A 9,052-nucleotide genomic window follows, 5' to 3' on the forward strand; every position below is an offset into this window, starting at 1 on the left:
AGTGGAAGATACTGATTTAAATAGTTAAAAAATACTGATTTAATCAGTGACAATTCCTTTTCACATAATTTAAAATTACTAATGTAACCAGTCGAAGTTAAACTTAGATAATTGAAAATTACTGATTCAACTAGTGAAATTTACGGATTAGATAATTCAAAATTAATATTTAAATCAGTGAAAGTTATCGATTAAATAATTCGAAATAAATTATTGACTTGATGAAAATTACAGTTTATGTAATTAAAAATGACTGTTTCAGTCAGTAAAAGCCACTGATTTTAGATCGTTAAAAAACACTGATTTAATTAGTGAAAGCCAATAATCAGACCATTCAAATTGAATTATTTAATCAGTGAAAGTTCCTTTCTACAATAATTAAAATACTAATTTAACCATTAGAAGTTAAGTTTAAATCAGTTTAAGTTATCGATTAGCTAATTCGAAATAAATTATTGACTTGATGAAAATTACAGTTTATGTAATTAAAAATGACTGTTTCAGTCAGTTGAAGCTACTGATTTAAATCGATAAAAAATACTGATTTAATTAGTGAAAGCTAATAATCAGACCATTCAAATGGAATTATTTAATCAGTGAAAGCTCCTTTCTACAATAATTAAAATACTAATTTAACCATTAGAAGTTAAGTTTAATTCATTTAAAATTACTGGTTCAACTAGTGAAATTTACTGATTAAATTCTAAAAATGAATGTTTAAATCAGTTTAAGTTATCGATTAGATAATCCGAAATAAATTATTGACTTGATGAAAATTACAGTTTGTATAATTAAAAATGACTGTTTCAGTCAGTAAAAGCGACTGATTTTAGATCGTTAAAAAATACTGATTTAATTAGTGAAAGCTAATGATCAGAACATTCAAATTAAAGTATTAAATCAGTGAAAGTTCCTTTTTACACAATTTAAAATTACTAATGTAACCAGTCGAAGTTAAATTTACATAATTTAAAATTACTGGTTCAACTACTGAAATTTACTGATAATATAACTTAAAATTAATATCAAAATCAGTGAAAGTTATCGATTAGATAATTCAAAATGACTGTTTCATCATACCATTCAAAAGAAATTATTTAATCAGTGAAAGTTACAGTTGCAAAAATTAATGTTGTAATCAGCAGAATTTTTTTTAGATTATTTAAAATTACAGATTCAATGAGTGAAATTCATTAATTAGATAATTTTAAATATATTATTTATTCGATAAAAATTACAGATTAGATCATTCAAGACGTCTGATTTAATCGAAGAACGTTACAGTTCCGATTATTTCAAGTAAATTATTTAATCAGTAAAAGATACAGATTTTAATGTTATATGATTCAAAATGATTGATTTAATTATTCAAACCTACTACAGACCTTCAAAATTAATTATTGATTCGGTCAAAAATACATTTTCGGCCATTGAAATTTAGTGATTTAATTAGTGAAACTTACTGATTAGATCATTGAAAATTACGGTTTTCTTAAGTAAAAATTATAAATTGTATAATTAAAACAGAATTCTTTCATCAGTGAAAGGTACAGTTCAGATTCTTTAAAATTACATATTTAATTATTGAAAATTACTGATCATACCATTCAAAATGAATTGTGTAATCAGTGTAATGTACTAATTAGATCATTTAAAATAAATGATTTAATCAATTAAAGTTAAAGTTTATATAATTAAAAATGACTGTTTCAATCAATGAAAGTTACTGATTTATATCGTTAAAAATTACTCATTTCATTGCTGAAAGCTACTGATTATACCATTCCAAATTAATTATTCAATCAGTTAAAATAACGGTTTCGGCCATTTAATATTAGTGATGCATTTATTGAAAATCACTGACTAAATAATTTAAAATGAATATTTAAATCAGTGAAATAGATAGGTGGGATGATTCAAAATGGCTGAATTCATCAGTGAAAGTTACAGCTTATATAATTGAAAATAGCCTATTTAATCTGTAAAATTGACCAATTCTATGATTCAAAATAACAGATTTAATTAGTGAAAGCTGCTGATCGCATCATCCAAAATGAATGGTTTAATCAATAAAATCAATTAATTAGACCATTTTCAACGACTGATTAAATTAATTAAAGTTACAGTTTATATAATACAAAATTAATGTTTCGGTCAGTGGAAGTTACTGATTTAAATCCGTAAAAATGAGTGATTTCATTACTGAAAACTACTGATCAGGTAATGCAAAATTAATTTTTCAATCAGTCAAAATTATAGTTGCGGCCATTCAAAATGAGTGAAAATTACTGATTCTGTCATGCAAAATTAATTTTTTCATCAGTGAAAATTATATATTAGATCATTTTAAATGACTACTTTTCTCAGTGGAAATTATAGATTGGATCATTTAAAGTGACTGATTTCATCAGTGAAAATGTTTATTGGGGGTCATTCAAAATGACTGCTTTCATCAGCGAAAATTATTTATTTTATCAAAGTTACAGATTAGATCATTTGACCTGACTGATTTAATCAATGAACGTTACAGTTCCAAGCCTTCAAAATCAATGATTTAATTATTGCAAGTTACTAATCAGACCATTCAAAATTAATTAATTTAATCAGATAAAATTACAGTTTCGATCTCTCAAAATTACGAATTTAATGAGTGAAAGCTACTGGTTAGATCATTAAAAATAACTACTTTCATCCGTGAAAGTTCCAGTTTAAAGCATTCAAAAGATACTATTTAATCTGTGAAAATTACAAATTAAATTATTAAAAATGACCAAATTAATTAGAAAATACATTGATCAGAACTTTTAAAATTAATTATTTAATCCTTTATAATTATAGTTTCGACCATTCATAATTAGGAATTTAATTAGTTGATGCCACTGATTAGATCATTAAAAATGAATAATTTAATTGATGAAAGTTACAGTTTAGATTACTAAAAATATTGATTTCTGAAGATTTCGAAAATAGAAAGATTTCAAGAGAATAAATAAATTTCTTATGATTCCTGGGAAATTTTTTAACAATTTTTTTTTAATTTAAAAAAATTTAATTTCAAATAATTTCTAAAAATGTAGAAAAGATCTGCAGGATTGTAAGGCAATTTTTTTAAATTGAAAAGATTTTTCAACAAATTTAGAGAAAATATGAATCATTTTAAATATATTTGGAAGTTTTGAGGAAATTTAAAAAATAATTTTGAAATTTGAAAAGGTTTCAAAAAATTGTAAACAAGTTGTAGATTTTTGAAAATTTTACATATACTCTAAAATTTTTCCCATTTTAGATATTTGTTTTTAATCATAAATTTTCAATTCATAGAATTTTAAAATTCAGTTTCCAAGACTTAAAAAATCAAAAATTATAAGCGTTTAAAAGTACATACTTTTGATAAAAAAGTTTAAATTTGATCAGCTTTAAATATAAATTAATTAATGTTTTCAAAATTTTCTATTCAACGGGAAATTTCCTAAAGAATTAGAATTTTCAGTTTAGAACAGGAAATTTCCCTGATGAATTACAATTTATACCTTTCGACATAGAATTTTCTAGAACAATTATAATTTTGTTTTGGAACAACTAATTTTTGACATGTAACAGGAATTTTCGAAAAATAATGTTAATTGTGATTTATAAAAAGGTAACTAACAAAAACAAACTCTGTTCCAAGTTGAAATTTAGAAATTAAAAAAAATTCTTTATCCCAAATCAAAATTTATTTGAATTGAAAATTTATTATTTTTTTTTCAAACAAAAATTCAGAATTATAATTCTTTTACAATAATTTCTGTTCCAAATCAGAATTGTAATTATTATGACCAAAAAATTATCTGATTTTCCTAATCAGAATTATAATTCTTTTTCAAAATACCCTGTTCCAAATCAGAAATATTTAAAAATCTTTTCTAAGGTTTTATAATCTTTAAGAATTATTTTAAGTCTATTAAGTTGATCAGTAAAAATTAGCTATTGACTAGGAAAAACCCGGGAATTTAAAATCATCCGTTGGACAGGCATCCTGTAAAAGTTACTGACCGAGCCATTAAAAATGATTGATTTAATTGGTGAATGTTACTGTTCAGAACACTCAAAATAAATAATTAACAGCGCAAATTACGGTTTAGATTTTTAAAAATTACTGATTTAATTAGTGCAAACTAATGATTAGATTTATCAAAATTACTGATTCAGTCCGTGGAACTTACTGATTAGCTAATAAAAAATGATAGATTTTATCAGTGAAAATTACAGAATGGATTATTCAAAATGACTGATTTTTTTCAGTAGGTCTATAATCCCAATTATTCAATCCGTCACTTTTTATTGCTTCCAATTTATTGTATGGATCGTGTTTATATTTATTATTTTATTAAAATAATAATCTTGAATAATTTGTTTCAACTTTGAAGAAGAATTATTTAAGTTTTAAAAGTAGACATCATACACAAAAAATGTAAGCGAACTTAAATTTTTTTTAATCTCACACTTGAAATTAGAGTGATAATAACTGGTGAATTAATCATGACTAATCGTGACAATTAGATGGAATTTATGGCACTCATTGTTTTCCATAATTGCTATTGTATAATTTTATAATCTGGAATTTGTTATTCACTGAGATGATTCAACCATGGAAACATTCCTTGATTAGATTTTGATTTAAGCTACGGTACTTGAAACGGGTTTTTTTTTCAAATTAGAATGAATAACAGGGTGTCTACCCTAACTGGAAAATCTAGAATTGTTCATTTGTAAAAGTAACTTTATATTACATTATTTAACTTTTTTTTCTTTTTTTTAAGTTTGAAATTATTTTTTTAACGGAAAATTTAACTGTTTTATTTATAGTTAAAAATGGATTGTTTTTCGTTAAAGACAAAGTGAACAGCAATGTTCACAAAACGTCAGCAAGATTCGCAGTTTTGCACACGATTGAAAACCGAAACACCTGCTTTTTATTATAAATGAATCATTGTGAAAACATGAAATCTATTATTAGAATTAATTATCGTGCTTGAGAATTCATCTTTTTGCTTGGAAATTCAATGTTTTTGCAATTTTTTTTTATCTCTTGACTGAAAAATCTTTTATAGTTGATAATTAAATTTATGTTTAAAAATCATCTCTCTAAACAAATTTAATTAGTTGTTTAAAGGTAAACTCTTTCGTTAAAAATTCTTTTTTTTAATTAAAGGTGCATTTTAATTGAAAATTTAACTATTCCATTTTTTGTAGAAAAATCATATCTTTTAGTTCAAAACTCCACTATTTGGTTGAAATTTTTTTTTAAATCGTATTTCTTGGTAGAAATTACTTTTTTATTTGAATATTCTTCTTTTTTTAAAAAAAGTCAAGAATTCTAGTTAAAGATTCATAATTTTAGTTGAAAATGTTACCTTTTGGTTTAAAATTAAACTATTTCAGTTGAAGATTCATTCTTCTAATTAAAAATTCATTAGTTTGGTTAAAAATGAATTTTTTTACTGAAAATTTGGCTATTCCGTGTTTTGTTAAAAATTGATATTTTTTAATTCAAACTTAAATTATTTGTTTGAAAAATTGTTGTTTTTTTTTGGTAAAAAATTAATATTCTTGTTTGGAAATTGATCTATTTGGTTAAAAATTTAACTCTTTCTGTTAATAATCCATCATTTCAGTTGAAAATCTATCTCTTTGGGTTAAAATTAAAGTATTTTAGTAGAATATTCTTCATTTTAGTTGAAAATTCATTAGTTTGGATGGAATATAATTTTTTTTCTGAAAATTTAACTGTTCCATTTTTTGTTGAAAATTAATCATTTTACATTCAAACTTTAACTATATATTTGGTTGCAAATTTGTCTGATTTATTTGAAAATTCTACCATTTAGTTGAAAATTCGTCTTTTTGTAGAAAACTAATGTTATTAGTTGAAAATTCATTTTTTTCATTAAAAATCAACTACTCTAGATAAACATTAATCATTTTTGTTAAAAATTCATGTTTTTGCGAATTCAACTATTCTAGTTAAAGGTTCATAATTTTAGTTGAGGTTCATCGTTTCAGTTTAACATTTAATACTGACTGAATTTAAAAAAAAATCAATTTATTTAACTGAAAATTTAACTATTCGATCTTTGGATGAAAAATAATCATTTTTTAGTTAAAAATTCAACTATTTTATGGAAAATTAATGTAATTTGTTCGAAAATCGTCTATTTGTTAGAAATTAAACTTCGTGGTTGAAAATTGATCTTTTTTGGATAAAAATGCAGCAATTTACTCTGTTGAAAATTTGCCTTATTTAGTTAGAATTATTTTTTTTTTCATAATTTGTTTTGTTAAAAAATTTTTTTTGTAGAACATTAATGTTCTTGTTTGAAAAGTCATATTTTTAGTTTGAAAATTCAAGTATTCCAGTTAAAGATTCATAATTTTAGTTGAACATTTTTTATCTTTTTGTTTAAAAATAAAACTACTTTGTTGAAAGTTAAACTCTTTTGTTAAAAAGTCATATTTATAATAAAAAATTTATCTGTGTTAGTTATAGATTCATCATTTTAGTTTAAAATTTATTACTTTGATTGAATCTGTTTTAAACCAATTTCTTTCACTGAAAATTTACCTATTCTATTTTTGGATGAAAATTAATCATTTTTTAGTTAAAAATTCCACTATTTTGTTGAAAATTCATCTTTTTTGCTAGAAATTATTCTTCATGGTTAAAAATTCATCATTTTGGTTAAGAATTCAATTATTCTAGTTGAAGATTCGTCATTTTATTTAAAAATTTTTAAATATTCCATTTCTGGTTGAAAATTGATTTTTTGTTTGGTTAAAAATTCAACTACTTGTTTGAAAATTCATGTATTTTGTTGCAAAATTGTTTTTTTTTTTTTAGAAAATTATTATTTTTTTATTTCAAAATTAGTCAAAATTTCCCACTAAAACGATGAATCTTCTACTGGAATAATTTAATTTTAAACCAAAAGCTAAATTTTTAACTACAATGATGAATTTTCAACTGGAATACTTGAATTTTCCAACAAAAAGATAAATTTTCAAATAAAAAAATTAATATTCTAAAAAAATGCAATTTTGCGAGAAAAGGCATGTATTTTCAACCAAGTAGTTGCATTTTTAACTAAACAAAAATTTAATTTTTTAACAAAAATGGAAAAGTGAGATTTTCATATAAAAAATTAATTTTCAAAGCAAATAATGAAACTTCAACTATAACAATTGAATTTATATATATATTTTTTTTTGTACAAATTCGTAAACTTAGTTTTAGAAATAAACTGTTTTGCAGAAAATTCTTTTTTTTTTAAATTGAAAATTCAACATTTTCCTTGAAGAACCCGTGTTCTTTATATATATATACCGGGAATTGACAGTGAATTTATTTTTTGGCCGGGTATTTTACCAAATTTTTAGAATAAAAATGTTGTCCAACTTTGATTCCAATTGTTTTTTACATAATTTTTCAAATTGTGATTTTTATAAATTATTATATCATTCAATTTAGAATGCTTAATTCGAAAATCTTTCAATTAAAAAATTTTCCATTTTTAAGTTTTAAAAGCATATATTTTAATTTAAAGAATTTTAAAATGCAGTTTTAAAGGCTTAAAATATTAGATTATAATTAAAGTGCAGTTTTAAAGATTTAAAAATTAAAAGCATCTGAAGTTAAATTTAGTTAAATTTTTTCCAGATTGTAACTGTTTCGAACTGAAAGTCTTGATAAGAATTGACATTAATATATTATTTATTGCGATAATTTTATTTCTAAATAAAAATGTTCACGATTTGTCAATAATATATATTTTTAATTCAGAGGTCCAGGTTCTCCGTTACATTATTTTTTATATTAAATTTAATAGCTAACAAAATTAATATATTATTTATATTAATTTTGTAGGCTATTAAAAAATGTAAACGTGCGTTTTAATATTTTCAACTTAAAAACAAATCCATAATAATATAGTCATAATTAAAGATTTTTATTAAATTTAAAATATTGTGAGTCTAAATTATGTAATTCTTATTCTATTTAATTTGAAATTACTTAATGTAGAAAAAGAATAAGTATTGAATATTTAGCAATATTTCACTGTTCATCTAAGACGAGTAAATTGAAACAAAATATTTAAAAGAAAACAATTTGAAACTGAATTTTTTTACATAGAAAGCTTTTAATCTTGAGATTTTTTTATTCTTTTGAAGTCACATTTAATTTTTTATTTAATTTGCAGGATTTTCTAAAATTTATAGAAAATATTCAATTAATTTTGAAAGACATTTAAAAGTTTTCACAAAAAATTCAAAAATGATTTTGAATTTGGAAAAATTTAAAACCACTTCTAGATTTCTCAAGATTTTTAAATAAAATTTTAAAGCTTTAAAGGATGCCTAGACTATCTAAAATAAAAATAATTTAACTTCTAATTACAGAAATGTTATGTTAAAAATTTATATTTTTGGAACTTAATCTGAATCTTTGAACTTTATAATTGATAAAAGTTCTAAATTTTGCAGTTTATTTGCATTTCATTTAACATTGGTTAATTGAAAAGTGTTACTATCTTCCATTTTGTAAATTTTTGAGCATTTTGGCTACACAATTTTTGAATTGAAAATCTTTGAAACTTCAATATTAAAAGTTTGTATTTCAAGTGTTCCACTTTGAATGCTTTAATTTGTTGTTTATTTTTTATTACTTTATATGGAAAAATGTTTAGAATATAGTTTGATTTTTTAAATTTAATGGGCCGTGAAAAATGTTTGCGAACCGGGAATTTTTTCCTTCCATCAAAACGGCCACCCTGCTTAATAAAAACGATTTTTCAACAGAATAGTCAAATTTTCATCCACAAAGATTATTTTACTATAATGATGAGTCATTAATCGCAAAAATGTTTTTAACAACAAAAAATGTAACGAAACAGTTGACTGAGTTGATTGAGCGAGTGATTAAAGTTTTAAGAGACAGATGTTTTCCTTATGAATTTCGAAATTCGACTATCTGCCGGAAAAAGGTGCTCATGTCATGGGTTTGGTGGTTAGAAAA

The 9,052-nt window shown here is 22.6% G+C and overlaps 1 protein-coding gene across 1 annotated transcript in view; it reads left to right on the forward strand.

Moving 5' to 3' along the window:
* The window catches only part of LOC117174484 (ATP-binding cassette sub-family D member-like), a 48,583-nt gene that overhangs the window by 1,507 nt on the left and 38,024 nt on the right, over positions 1-9,052 (forward strand). The gene's annotated exons all lie outside the window — the stretch shown is intronic.

Source organism: Belonocnema kinseyi, chromosome 6, assembly GCF_010883055.1.
Source record: "Belonocnema kinseyi isolate 2016_QV_RU_SX_M_011 chromosome 6, B_treatae_v1, whole genome shotgun sequence".
Lineage (NCBI taxonomy): Eukaryota > Metazoa > Arthropoda > Insecta > Hymenoptera > Cynipidae > Belonocnema > Belonocnema kinseyi.